The following is a 14,606-nucleotide window of genomic DNA, read 5'->3' on the forward strand; positions in this document are numbered from 1 at the left end:
AAAGAAAGAAAGAAAGAAAGAAAGAAGAAAGAAAGAAAGAAAGAAAGAAAGAAAGAAAGAAAGAAAGAAAGAAAGAAAGAAAGAAAGAAAGAAAGAAAAAGAAAATGAGATCTCTTGGAGAAATTTTTAAAAATTTGGGAACTGGGGAGACTGGTATGCTGTGGCTGCTGGGAGTCCCAGGAGTGAGTAACCATGGTGCTCAACAGTTTGGATAAGATGATTGCACTCCAGAAGAACACTGCCAACCTCAGGAACATCTGTGTTTTGGGTCACATTGACTATGGAAAACTGCACCTGCTGATTGTCTCCCAGCCAATAATGGGATCGTCTCCAGCCATCTCACAGGTGGGTTAAGGTAAATGGAGAACCAAGAAGCTGAGCAGATCCAGGGCATCACTATGAAATCCACTGCCATTTCACTACAGCACACGAAAGATAACTGGGTGTACCTCATTAAGCTCATATATGGACTTCTCCTTGGAAGTGTCAACAGCTGTTCGCACCTGCGATAGGTACATCCTTGTGGCAGATGCTGCAGAAGGGGTCTGTCCACAGACACAGGCAGTTCTGTGACACACACGGCTCGAAAACATACGTCCTGTTTTAGTGATTAGTAAGATAGATCATTTGATAGTGGAAATAAAATTCATCCCATGGGAGGCTTATTCTCACCTCAATAATATTTTGAAACAGATTAACACACTGATGGGAACCCTTTTTCTTCTAAAGTCCTAGAAGAAAGAGCAGAGAAAGAAAGTGAGTCCCAGGTAAATCTGAATTCTGAACCAGGAGAGCAGGTGTATGCCTGGAGCACTGGCTTGGAGGACACAGATGACTCTCACCTCTACTTCTCTCCAGAGCAGGGGAATGTGTTGTTTACCAGTGCTGTAGACAGCTGGGGCTTTGGAATTGAGCACTTCGTGAAAATCGATAGTCAAAAAATTTGTATCAAAAAGGAAATTCTTTTGAAAACTCTGTGGGGAGATTATTATATGAATAATATTTATGTAATATAAGGCTAAGAAGATTATGAAGGGCAATCAGGCCAAAGGAAAGAAACCTTTGTACAGTTGATCCTGGAAAATATATGAAGCTTGTATGATGCTATCTTGAAAAAGGACAAATAAAAAATTGAGAAAATACTGACTTCTTTAGGATTAAAGATCGGAGTCTGAGAGACCCAGCATGTAGACCTTAAGGTTCAGATCCATGCCATTTGTGGCCAGGGCCTGCCCATCTCTCACGCTGTTCTTCCCATGGTGCACCAGGACCTGCCCTGTCCCCTAGACATTGCATCTGAGTGGGGGAGAAGCTGTTGCGTGCAGGATTGCCAACATTCAACTCTCTTCCTCCTGAAACTCTAGCCTTGAAAGCAACTTTTATGAAATGTAGAAGTGAAGATAGTGCTTCAGTTATTTTCTTTCCAAAAATGCTTGCAGTTGATGCTAAGGCCTTGCCTCAGAATAAGCCAAGGTCTCTCACTCAAGATGCAACTGCTCAGAGACGAGAGCGTGCATGACAGCCATGTGGAAAGCTGGCAGAAGTGCAGAGGCAGGGCCCTGAGGAGTCCATCCAGCATGGGGGCATCCTGGGAACAAGTCTACAAGAAGAGCCAAGAGATGATGGACAGATGATGGACAGCAGGTGGAGAGTGTGGCCCCTAACCCTGAACCCCAGGAAGAAGACAGCCAGGAGTCCTTCATTGCATTTGCTCATGTGTTTAGTGGTATAGCTTGAAGAGTAAGGAAAATTTTTGTCTCGGGGCCCAAGTACAGTCCTGTTGAATTTTTACAATGGGTGCCATCAGGCTTCCCAGCTTCCCCTCATGACCTCCCTATTGTGCCCCACATGGCATGCTGTACCTTGGAAAACTTGTATCTGATGATGGGAAGGGAACTGGAAGAGATGGAGGAGGTGCCTTCAGGAAACATGGTAGGTATAGGAGGCCTTCTGGAATTTGTGCAGAAATCTGCCACTCTGTGTAGCCTGCCATCCTGCCTGTCTTTTGTACCCCTCAGTTTGGAAGCCACCCCTACTCTGACAGTTGCTGTTGAGCTGAAACCCCCAAGTGAAATGCTTCAGCTTGTGAAAAGAATGAAGTTGTTGAAACAAGCTCATCTCTGTGTCCAGATTTTAATTCAGGAAACAGGCTAGTATGTTTTGGTCACAGCGGGGGAAAGTTCGCCTTCAGCAATGCTTGGATGACTTAAAAGAAAAGTTTGCAAAGATTCGTATCAGTGTATCAGAATCCATTATTCCATTCAGAGAAACAATCACACAACCCCCAGAAGTTGACGTGGTCAGTGAAGACATGGGCATACAACAGAAAGTCGCAGTCCTACACCAAATAAGAGGCAATCAGTGCAAAATCCCTGAAGGGGTCCAGGTCGACTCTGACGGGCTGAGAACCATGACAACCGCCAACAAACTCGCTACACTCAGTGTCCGAGCCATGCCCCTTCCAAAAGAAGTCGCTCAGATTCGGTAAGAAAACAGTGATTTCACATTCTTCTTGGACGAGGGCAAAAATATTTAGATGATTCATCAGAAGACCCAAGAGAAAATGTGATAATTCAAAGGAAAACTGGAGCAACACCAAACAGGGAACACCGTTGACCAAATCAGGTCATTTGGCCCAAGAAAATGTGGGCCCAACATACTGGTCAGTAGAAGTGTGGATTTCCAGAACTCAGTGTGGACAGGTGCAGCTGCCAGAGCTTCCCAGGCAAGCACAAGGGACTGAGTTCAATCCCTGGTTCCACCAAAATAATGATAATATTATTATTATTATTATTATTATTATTATCATCATCATCATCATCATCATCATCATCATCATCATCATCATCATGGAAAAGTCAGTCAAGTACAATGTCTTTCTCACCAAACTTCATACAAAGCTTCTGGAAAGATGAAGAAGGGGCTGGACTACCAGATGTATCAAGATGACAGTAATAAATGCTTAGGGGGAGCAAGCTACATAACTTAGGGACAAAGTCAGCTTGAATCTAGGGAAAGCTTAGAAAGGCAGTAAGAATCTAAGGTTATCCCTGACCTCATCAAACTTAGCATTCTTTTTATTTTATTGTTTGTACTAATTTTCACCTGGACTTATAAGACAAATAGAGTACAGTTATACTCATACCTACTAGAAATATCTGCCAATCTCATTGTTGCTCTTTTCTGTAGTTGACATAATTATTTCAAACCATGATTCTCAATGATGAGCAATATGCTATGGACTCAAAATGATACAGCATAGAATGCTAGACGGATAGACCACGAACTCCTGCTGCTGGTCACCTTTGGTATGCGCCTGGAATGCTGAAGGGCTTAGCATTGATTCACTAACCAAAACACCTTTCCCAAGCCAGAGAAGAAGCCCAAAAGGGTCTCTAAAGCACCCAGTGTTTTTTCTTTTGTTTATTTTGCTTTGACACTTTATGTAGGATTTATTTTGCATGTAATGATTTCATTTAGTCAGTGTGACAAATCACTTGCTTCATCCTTTGGAGGGAGAACTCCAGCAGCCTCTTTTGTATGGTGTCCTGGTGAAAATAATTTCTTCATTCACATTATCAATGATCATTCTGATATGAAGGCACTTAAGAAATGCTTCTAAGATTCCCATTTGGGGGCTGACCCCAATGGTAGTTAAAATAAGAACAGTTCAATAATGTCAACTTCAGTTGCTCTGAAGTGGAGTACTTCCTTCAAGTGACAAGGAATGATTTACAGTTGTATGGAGCAGAATGGAGTCTGCATACACAGTGCTTCAAGAACTGTTATTGACATTAGCTAACTGTTTCTTAGAATTTTTCAGTTTTGGGCCCACCAAATAGCTCAGTGGATTAAAGTGCCTGCCAGCAGGTGCAGGGGCCAAGGGTTCGATCCCCTGGCCTGCCATGCCACCCTTCACCCAGGGGCCCTGAGACAGCAATTGAGACTGGGTGTGGTGGTGCATGCCTGTAATTCCAGCTCTCAGGAGGCTGTAAAAAGGTGGATCACTCTGAGTCCAGTCTAGTAGTAAGACCCTGAACACCCTGTAAATCCTTCCCTAAAGAAAACACAAATAAATAAATAAATAAATATTTTTTTTCAGTTTGGAGGGACTACACTGCAACCCTAATTTTATATTTGATAGATAAAATTAAAAAGAAATTCACCAAAATCATCTAGATAACCTTAAATATACTCTCCATAATCTTTCTGAGGCTGTGAGCTGTTGAAGTCCATTTCCTTTGAGAACAATTGGATTCCCCATAAACGTTAGGACACTGTGTGTGTCTATGGAGCTTATGATGCAGGAAATTGAGAAATTCCTATTCATATAGGAATATAAATAAGGAAATGTGTCATTTCCTTTTCACTAGGAAAGCTGTATCCTAGAAGAGGAATTTCCTCAAGCTTTGCTTACAGGGAGCCTTTGAAATCTGGGTCCAGAATGAACCATGACACTGTCATTGAGAGAAACTATTTCCTATGTTCACATAACATGTTTTCAAAATGTTTAAACTCTGCATGCTAAATTACTGTTCTATGTGCTAAAGCTATACTAGTGTGTCATCGAAGACACATAGATCCCTGAGTCTCAGGATATTATCCAAGCCGTCTCCAAAACTAATGGAACTATTTGCTAGTGATTTCGGAATACTGCTTATGTTTTTTTAAATCAGATTTTGAAGATGGAGAAACCTAAGTGAAATCATTGCTTATCTGTCAGAAAGAGACCAGAAACATAAGAAAAATACACAAAAGGGGTCCTTTTAGAATATTCTTGAAGTGCTATTCATTATACACTAATCATTATTTATGTTGTTACAACATCTAAGGATTTCAACATAAACATGAGAGTGGAAACATAATATATTAAATGTTATGAAGTTCATGCATCCAGGGCATCCATTCCTGGGTCTGCTTGAGAAATATCAAAACTCAGTTTATTGAGCTTTCATTATCCATGGCGTTTCAAAGTCTGCAGTTTTTATCAAAGAATCATCCCACAGCTGGGTTTAAGACTTGGGTTGTCACACACGGTTACAGGAGAGCTTCTCTCTGCTTCCTCTTTATATATTTAAAAAATATACTGGGCTGGGGCGATAGCTCAGTGGCATAAGCACCTGCCTGGCAAGCATGAGGACCCAGGTTTGAAGCCCAGTACCACATACGCTATACCAGCCCTGGAACCCCCTGCACACTGTGCAGGCAGCTGATCCCCAGCATGGTGGTACTGTAATCGCAGTGCTGAGGAGGCTGAGACAGGAGGATCACTACAAGTCTGCGCTGCCTAGAGAGACCCTGTATTAAAAGAATAAATTAAGAATAAATGAATGAATAAATAAATAATCTACCAAGGTGAAATTTGTAGGCTATAAAAGTATAATTGAAATTTTGAAGTGAATCATTTTAAAGCAAATACTTCTGTGGCCTTCTGCATATTCACGTTGTGGTACAACCACTCTTCTCTAGCTCCAAAGCATTGTCATCCCTTCAAAGTAATATTTGCCCATGAACCTTTTCTCTCCTGTTCTTTCTCCCGTGTAGCAACCACCAATCTCCGCTGTTTCTTCTCACCTCCTCTTTCTATACTCATTCCTTTTAGTGAGAGTTTTTGCCAATGCTTTTGATGTGCATGAACTCATCTGAGGGAACTTCTCTGCTGCTACCATTGGCAACTTCGTAGATTTCATAGTGAAGCAAAGAGCGCGGTCTCTCTTGGAGGTTTCTAAGCTGCCAGTCCCTCTGCCGCATGGCCTCCCTAGCTACTCTATCTCCTGGGCACTGCTGTGGCCCCTGTCTCTCTGCTGCCATGGGTGCTGCATAACAGTGTTCAGGTATATGGTCCGTGTCATCTTTTCCGGGTTGATTAATAATCCTCAGCCACTGGGAGGAGGCTATGTCTGTGTATTTCCCTTTATAGTTCTCTTTATCACATGGAGCAAAGGTTAAACTTGAAACTCCTTGAATGTCTTTGTCTCTATAGAAAGATGAGTCTTCGTTAATTAAAGGGTTTTCACAAATCACTAGGAGGATTTCAGTGCACTCAGTCTGTATATTTATGACCAGAGACCAGCTGTGGGAGAGTGACTCCTGGTGAGAAGCCAATTCCAGCAGCAACTGGCCAGTTGCAGTCGGAATGAGCTCTCTCGTCTGGCAATCGAAGCCTCACTACATACGCAAACCTAATCTCTTGCTGGTGTACTCATAAAAACCCCACCCTCAAAAGTACTGTTGTGCAGGCAACACATAATCATTTCCAGGCACATCAAAACATATCTGGTTAGTAGACTTTTAGTTTGAATTTAGAGCAACAGAATTCTAAATACAAGCATAAAACTTCATATTGGAGTAATCATAAACCAAGATGATTTTGTAACTGTTAACATTAAATTGATTTAAAATGTCTGTAAAAGGAAAACTGCAATAGAATAGGCATAAATCAGGAAAGATTCTTCAATACATAAACATCTGTGCATGAAAGCAGCAGGCAAAGAAACCATAATATAAGAGACTAAGAATACTGTCAGATATTTTTTGTTGTTCATAAGAAAAAACTTCTCAAACTACACAGAAAATAAAAAAAGTTTAAATCATAATAATCGGTTGTTTTATGAATAAAGAAACTTTTTAAAAAAATGCCTGCGCCTGCCCTTTTCTGACTAATTTCCTCCTCCCTCAGGATAGCAGGCCGCGTGATGGGAAAATCCTCCCACTGAAACTCAGCTGAAAGTGCAAGCTGAAAATATCGTATCTATGAAATGCGCAACTTGTTCAGTAAGAAAGGAAGAAAAGTCTTAACAAGTCAAACAAATAAGAGGGAGAGTAAGAACTGGGAGGTGAGCAACTGCTCTTGCCCTTAGGAGAGTTTAGTCTTATTAGACCAAAGACTCAGGAGAATTGGTATTGGAACTGAGTTTGAAGAATTGCTAACATGGGGCTGGTGAGATGGCTCAGTGGTCTAAAACACCTACTTAGCACAAGTTAAGCTAAGCAAAAGCACAGCGACTGTGGTTCAATCCCCAGCACCATATGCCAGCCAGCCCTGCCCCCTGGTGTACTGAGCTGGCCACACACACTCACACACATACACACACACACACACACACACACACACACACATACACACACACAAATAAATAAAATTATAAAAAAAAAAAGAATTGCTAACATGCAAGTAGTGCCTTAGTAAACATTTGCTGAAATTAAATGGTTAAGTGTGCTAAACTGTCTCCAAAGCTGCAGCTTTTACTTAAAGTTAGTAATACCTGTTGTTTTTGATTTGGTTTGTTCGCTTTTTGTTTTGTTTTTTTGAGACAGGATTTAGCTATGCAATTCAGGCTGGCCTTTAACTCTAGGACTTTGGAGCAGAACTGAATGATATTCTAGAGGACTAGCCCATGCCACAAAATCTGGCCTACCTCCTGGCTTTTTCTAAAATAATTTTTTTGAAAAGTATCTACATGCATTACTTTAGCTACTGTCTATACTTTCTTTTTAAAGAAGCAAAAGAAGTTATAACAGAAATCATCTGACCCAGAAATCTGAAGATAGCTATTACCTGTCCATAACAAAAGATGTATGTCAATTTCTGCCTTAGATGACTAAAAAGTTGGGCTTCAGGGCTTGGGAGGGTGACTATGCCCTTGCAGAACCAATGCAGCTGATGCTTGACCCTGTCTGGGAGGCTTCCTACAGGGAGAGATGAGGAATGAGAGGTGAATGGGTGCAGATTCTGGGCATTAGAGACGCTCAGGCCTGAGAAGACAGTGATGTGTCTGGCTCACACTTGTTAGATCTGATTAGAAGTCAGCTACTCGCTCTTTCTATGTCTGCAGGATGGGAGTTTCAAGAAAACTAAGATTTCTGTATCTAGTTTGGAAAAGCTATTTATTTAGTAACATTAGTTTTCCTATCTGAACTCCATATTCAGGGAAGCTAGCAGTTTCACTAGAAGGACTTTTTGTTGTTGTAGTTGCTAACTCATAATAATCAGAGTATCCAAAGAACTTTATCTGGTTCCTATTAGAACTTTAGCTAGAGCTTCAATAGAAGAAAGCATTGAGGGCCACCAAGACAGCTCAGGAGACTAAGTGCCAGCTCAGGCAAGGGCAGGGACCAGAGCTCAATCCCAGGCATCACATGCTGTGCTGGCCCTGCCCCTGGGTGTGCTGAGCCGACCACCGAGACTGGGAGTTGTGGCGCACACCTCTAATCCCAGCACTGGGGAGACTGAAAACAGGGGATCACTATGACTCTGAGCTGCATAGTGAGACCCTATACCAAACATATAAAATAATAATAATAATAAAGACAATTTTTTAAAAAAAGAATTGTACTTAACATAAAAACGTTCCCTTTAAAATTGTCCTTTCTGGGGGCTGGGGAAATGACTCAGTAGAATAAGCAATTTCCTGGCAAGTGCAAAGGTCTAAGTTCAATCCCTGTTTCGGCCAAAAGAAAAAATAAAAATAAAATTGCCTTTTCTGGAAGTTCTCAGCTTGAGCAGAAAGAATTTGAATTATTTGAGAATCCTGCTTAGCATTTTTGTATGATTGTCTATAGCAATGATTAATAAATACAATTTTCAAAACCAGAGGTCCCTCTGTGCTGTGTGAGGTTTCACAGGTAACGCTGCACACCGCTGACCATGGTGGTGCGGTGCTGTGTGTCAGCGTCCTCAGCATTCCCCGAAAGGCCTGCTGACAATTCTGTTTCCATGTAGCAACTACATATGACTTAGGGCTCCTGAGACCACTGCAGGAGTCGGCACCTGTGCTGGTGCTGGGAATACAGCTGCATGACGAGGCTTTTTTTTTTTTTTTTTTTTTTTGCAGAACCGGGGATGGAACTCAGGCCCTTGCACTTGCCAGGCAAGTGCTTATTCTACTGAGCCATCTCCCCAGCCCGACGAGGCCTTTTAAAAGCTGACAGAGAGTAGTGCCTACAGGTCCTTTACACCCCTCTTATCCCCAGTTCTCTGGAGAATGGGCTGATCTGCTGCTGGCCTTTTCCTGAGATGCCTGGTTAGGCTTTTTCTCCTTTATCTGTCTACTTAGAACAATTGCCCTTTTGGACTCTCCATTCTCAGAGTCTCTGTTTCTGAGTCTGTCAGAGAACAGAAAGTTCTCTGAGCAGATCAGCAGCATAAAAAGAAAAAGGAAAAGCAAAAAGAAAGAAAGAAAAAAATGGCCAGCTAGATAGCTCAGTGGACTAAGTGCCTGCTTAGGCAAGCACAGGGACCAGGGTTTGATCTCCAGCACCACATGCTGCACTGGCCTCCGAGTCTGGGTGTGGTAGTGCACACTTGTAACTCCAGAGCTGGGGAGGCTGAAAACATGAGGATCATCAGGGGTCAGAGCTGTGTAGTGAGATCTTGTACCAAATACATAAATTAAAAAGAAAAAAGAAAATGGGTTCATGGACTTATCAGCTGGGCTGCATAACCTTATTACAGCTTTCAGTTTTGTAAATTAATTCATCTGCAAATAGTGCCCTGTGTCCAGATGCAGCTTCAGTGTCAGAGTGCTGGTTTTAAGGATTTGAAGTTTAAAGTCAAAGGCTTCCTGCTTTAGGAGTTACAAAAACTAAATGGTGTCCTTTCTGTTTTGGTCCAGGTCTGCTCACCCAATCACAGCCCAATATGCAAATAAGCTTTAGGGAGTGTGCAATAAAAAGGAACAAATAAAGCCAAGGGCTGTGTCAGAATCAAACTGCTGAGCCAGTCACTTGGGGTCCGGAGCTGAACCAGAAATGTCTTCAGCTAAAGTACCTCTCCCTGCCCCACTGGCTGATCTGAAGATCCAGTATACTAAGGTTAGTACAGCTTCTCTGTGCTGCAATACCCTGGGTTTCTGTGAGGTACCTCTGTTTGAAGCAGAAAAGGCCACTTAAGTCATGTAGAGGCCTTTGCAACTCCAAAAGTAAGGCCTTGTTTAAAATGCAGGTCTGGCTGGGGGTTAGTGGTCCCTGACTGCAGTCTCAATCCTTGCAAGGTAGAGGCAGAAGGATCGCTGAGAATTTGAGGGCAGCCTGGACTATAGTGAGCTCAAGCCCAGCCTGAATTAGAGAGTGAGGTCTTGTCTACAATAAATAACATGTTTTTAAAAAATTAAATTTAAAAATGCAGTCCTGGGTGTGGTTATCTAACATACAATAAATTCTCCTTGTATAAGACAGCATTTTGTTAATTGGTTTCTTAAGGTATTTCCAAGTGAAAGGAATTCTTTTTTATGTGAAAGATTCTTGAATTTAATGGACTTTGGTAAACGCTGCCTTATATTTAACAAGGCAGTTATCTGAGAATCATGAGTTCTTTGTGGAGGAGGAGGTTCTGATACCATTTCAAGGAGTAAAAAAGCTAGGATCTTTTTTAGGGTGAAGCTAGAGGCTTCCAGGTCCAGGAGGACCGCTGTTGTCACTGTTCCTGGCCAGGCTGACACCTCCTGGTGACTGTGCCCGGTTTCCATCTCACGTGTCCCACCAGCTATTGTGTAGGCCTGCAGTCCTGGGTTAAGATTTCAAGGATGATTTTTTTCTTAAAATATGTAAGTTGAAGTATTGCCCCACGGGAAGATATAATGTAGGAGAGAGTAAAAGTGCTTCGTGGAGTTTCTGAAGCACTTGCTGAGAGTTGCTTCTCAAATTGAAACATAAGTATTAGATTGTTTTAAAGTATTTGGTACAAGGTCTTGTTATGCAGTTCAGGCTCAGAGTGATCCTCCAGTTTTCAGCCTCCCCAGAGCTGGAATTGCAGGCGTGCTCCACCATTTCTATCTTGGTAGCTGGCTCAGCTTGTCCCAGGGGTGTGGCCGGTGCAACTTGTGGTGCTGAGGATTGAACCTTGTTCCCTGCACTTGCCTAAGCAGGCTCTTAGTCCTCTGAGCTATCTCACCAGCCCTGAGTATTAGATTTTTGAGATGTTTTTGATTAACTGATAAAGTCCAAACGTGATCTCTGCTGGTGACAAAAGCCTATGATTCCCTCAAATCCCCTATAAAGTTTTAAGTTTTTCACAAGGGGAAAGGAGGTAATTAGTTCCATATGCTCTTTCCAACTTTTTAATCCCCTTGAAGATGGTCAGAGGAAGGTATTTTACAGCGGAGCTACAAAGCTATAGCTTAAATCACTAAACTTTCTATTCCTTTGGGAGGAAAAGGTCTAATAGGTCTAAGTACTTGGGTTTCAGAGTTTCTCAAAGGGGACACATTAGAAGATGTCACCCACACTTTTGACTTTAGATAGAAGACTGGTTCAAAAAAATGAGGACTGTCACTATACTCTTGGAGATCTAGGTTACTGAGACTAACTGGGCATCCTGAAGAGAGGGATCAAAATGAAATATTGGGACTGGAGATTTAGTTCTACTCTAGAATATTTGCCTAGCAAGCTGGAAGCCCTGGGTTTGGTCCTCAGCATCAAAAATAAGAAATAAACCTCTCCTAAAAGACAATTCAACCTACAAAAAAAAAAAAGGCAGTAAAATCAAAAAAGGCCAAAATCAAAAAACTGCAAAAAGAAATATTATGAGTCAGAGTGGAGAAGATGCAAAAGCAAACAAACAAACAAAAAAACAAACAAACAAAAAAAAAACAAATACAAGTGTCTTTTATATCTAAAAGTGTAAGCCTGGCAGTATCTTCATGAATTTGGATAAAAAGTTGCATCGATTACCCACCACGGGATGTAAAGGCACCGACCTCTCATTTACTGGTCAAAACTCTCGAAATAGTTTCCACTATTTGTCAGGGCCAATCTTCTAAACAACTGGATGGCAAACAGTTTAAATTAAAAGAACAAGAGGCTTCATTTTTGGAGCTCCAAGAACATCAAAATTGTCTTTTTTTTTTTTTTCAGACCCAGGGATTGAACGATTGAACTCAGGCACTCATTCTACTGAGCTATCTCCTTGAAACCTTCTAATGAGGCTGGGGAGAGAGCTCAGTGGTATAAACTCCTGCCTGGCAAGGCCCCTGAGTTCCATCAGGCCACAAAACAAAACCAAACAAGTCCTTCTAATGGCATTAAGATTCTCTGGAGGTTGAGACAAAGAACGTCTCCAGGGAAGCTGTTTTTATTTGATTCTCAAACAAAGGATGGTTATACTGAGAAGGACCTTGGGAGTCAGGTTAAAGATTTCTCCCAGTAGGACATTTTGCCAAGTAAGAGAGCTGTCTTATCTCTAAGTTTGGCGGTTGATTGCTTTGGAACAGGGCTGCCAGCAGCTTGTGTCCTTGGCTGCTGCAGCTGTGGTCATATCAACTTCAGAGAGTCCTGCATAGCTCCTTCTCAACACAGCCAGAGGTCCCCTGTAATTTAGCTACTTAACCCTGTACAGCAGGTCTCCAAACAACAGTCAAAGGGTTCTTAAATGCCCAAATGCCAAAGGGCTATTCCAAGGTTTAAAAAGACCTCCCACTTTTAAAGTGTTGATTACAAGCTGTAATCCTTTTTTTTGCCTCTAGTCTCAGCGCAGTAGTTGCCTTTTTACCTCTTTTATATTTTTCTGATTAGTCCAGACCTTTGGATTAACTTCTGTCCCTACCAGGGGAAGGCAGGGGCCTAATCTTGGTGTGTATATAAATAGCTGTGTTTACAAGAGATACGATACCTATCCTAGCAGGGGGGAGAGAGGCTTTTTGACATAATTAGTAAGGCATGAGAGAATTTAACAATTGTCCTGACTGAGCCCACCAGGGAGCTATGAAAAATATGTGGCTGTAGGATTTGGGTCCCACCTCTGATGGTCACATGGACTGAGGAAGGCAGGCTGGGGTTAGAGATGGTAACAGTGAATGAGGTTCCAGTGACAAGTAGGTGAATGGTGCTGCTTCCTAGAACTAGGAAAGACTGGGCTGGTGGACAGAGACAGCAACTGGATTCCCAGGAGCCGCTGATGGGTGTTCTGGGCCCCCTCAGCCTTGCTGCTGGGCCAGCTGGAAGAGGAAAGGGTTTGACAAAGGTGTCTGGGGACAACTCAACTTTCAGGTGATCCCACTACACGTGGGGCAGAAGTGGGCAGTTCCTTGCCCGGTTGCTGATGACCCTTAGCACGGTTTTTATGGCAATGTCCTGGCTTTCCACAGCTATAAGAAGGAGATGAATCACCTTCTGAACTCTGGGAAACTGCTTGGACCCCAGAGAACAGCCACTAAGGCAGCTACCTCTGACCTCTTTACTCTTTTCTTTGGCGTGTTATATTTGGAAAAAGTTCCTTTTTTTTTTTTTTTTGGAACTGTTTTTCCTCATACATATCTGGGGCAAAATTGAATTATCAATTTAACCTTGATGACTTGACCCTCCACGGTGACTTTGAGAGTGAACAGATCCACTGCTAATCACATTTAGGTGGCCCGCAGTGCCCCATTTTCTTGAGTGATGCATACTGCTCCTCTAGCTCTGAAGACCAGGGAAGGACAGGCACAAGCTACCAAGCAAAAACAGAGATATAAATGTCACTTACCTCCTAAATGTAATCACAGTGAACAAAAGCATATTGGAAAGAGGAGCAAAGAAAAAACACTCTGTGATCAAGGTCTGATGCCTATCAGTCCTGGAGGGACCTTCCACTCTGAAGAAGCTGGAAACATTGTAGAAGGAGCCTGAAACCATGCTACCAGGTCCCATTTACAATCTCAAGGAGCTCAAGTATATTATTACTATACTATTACTATGCATATTAATATATATTATATATAGTATATAGTGTGTGTATATATATCATACATAGTATATATGGTATGTATAGCGTATATAGCATATAGTATATTAGTACAGTAGTATATACTAGTATATACACTATTAATATAGTAGCAATCTAATATATTATATTATCGCACATATATTATGAAGATTTCATTATTTTGCTAATCTCTTACCTTACCTAATATAAAATTAGATGTTTTCAATTATAGAAAGAAAGTCTACATGGGAGTACTACCGGTGTTCTCGGGCATCCACTCGGTACTGTAACATTCCCAGGCAGATAAGCGTGTCTGCTGAACTCACACCCGTCTGAGTTTCTTGACGCTACTAATTTTTAGCATTTTATTGAGTTGTGTGTGTGTGTGTATGAAAGTATCAGAAGTTCACACAAAGACTGAAGAGCTGTGAAGCGGTGCTAATATCTGACTGCTTGATGTTGTGTGTCTTCCTGATTTATTATAATATTGGAATTGCTACAATAACTTGTTACTTGGAAATTTGCACAAAAATGTCACAGTTCTCAAAACTTTCCCTGAACAGATAACTGTGCCACCCTAACTTACTTTACCCAACTATTTCCTCTGAACTTTCAATGTATATTTCTTTATTTATTGTATTTTTGGACAGGGTTTACAGGGTCTAATGGGTCTCACTGCATAAATCAGACTCATAGTGGTCCTCCTATTTGCAGTCTCCCAAGTGTTGAGATTATAGGCACGTGCCACCACGCCCAGTCTCAATCCCTGTCTCAGCACACCCTGGGGGCAGGTGAACTTTTAATATGTTTTAGAAGTTCGTGAAGCACAAATAAACTACTGAGTAATGTTTTATATTTGGTATTATCTGTAGAAAAAAAGGAATTACATACAAACATACTTAACAGGGTAGTAATCCTGTTAAATATG

At 41.6% G+C, this 14,606-nt stretch overlaps 1 pseudogene; it reads left to right on the top strand.

Moving 5' to 3' along the window:
- Positions 1-192: 192 nt before the first annotated feature.
- Positions 193-2,731, top strand: LOC101565403 (annotated as a pseudogene).
- The last annotated feature ends 11,875 nt before the right edge of the window (positions 2,732-14,606 follow it).

The sequence above is a fragment of the Octodon degus genome, unplaced genomic scaffold (assembly GCF_000260255.1).
Source record: "Octodon degus isolate 3935 unplaced genomic scaffold, OctDeg1.0 scaffold00095, whole genome shotgun sequence".
In the NCBI taxonomy this organism is placed as follows: domain Eukaryota; kingdom Metazoa; phylum Chordata; class Mammalia; order Rodentia; family Octodontidae; genus Octodon; species Octodon degus.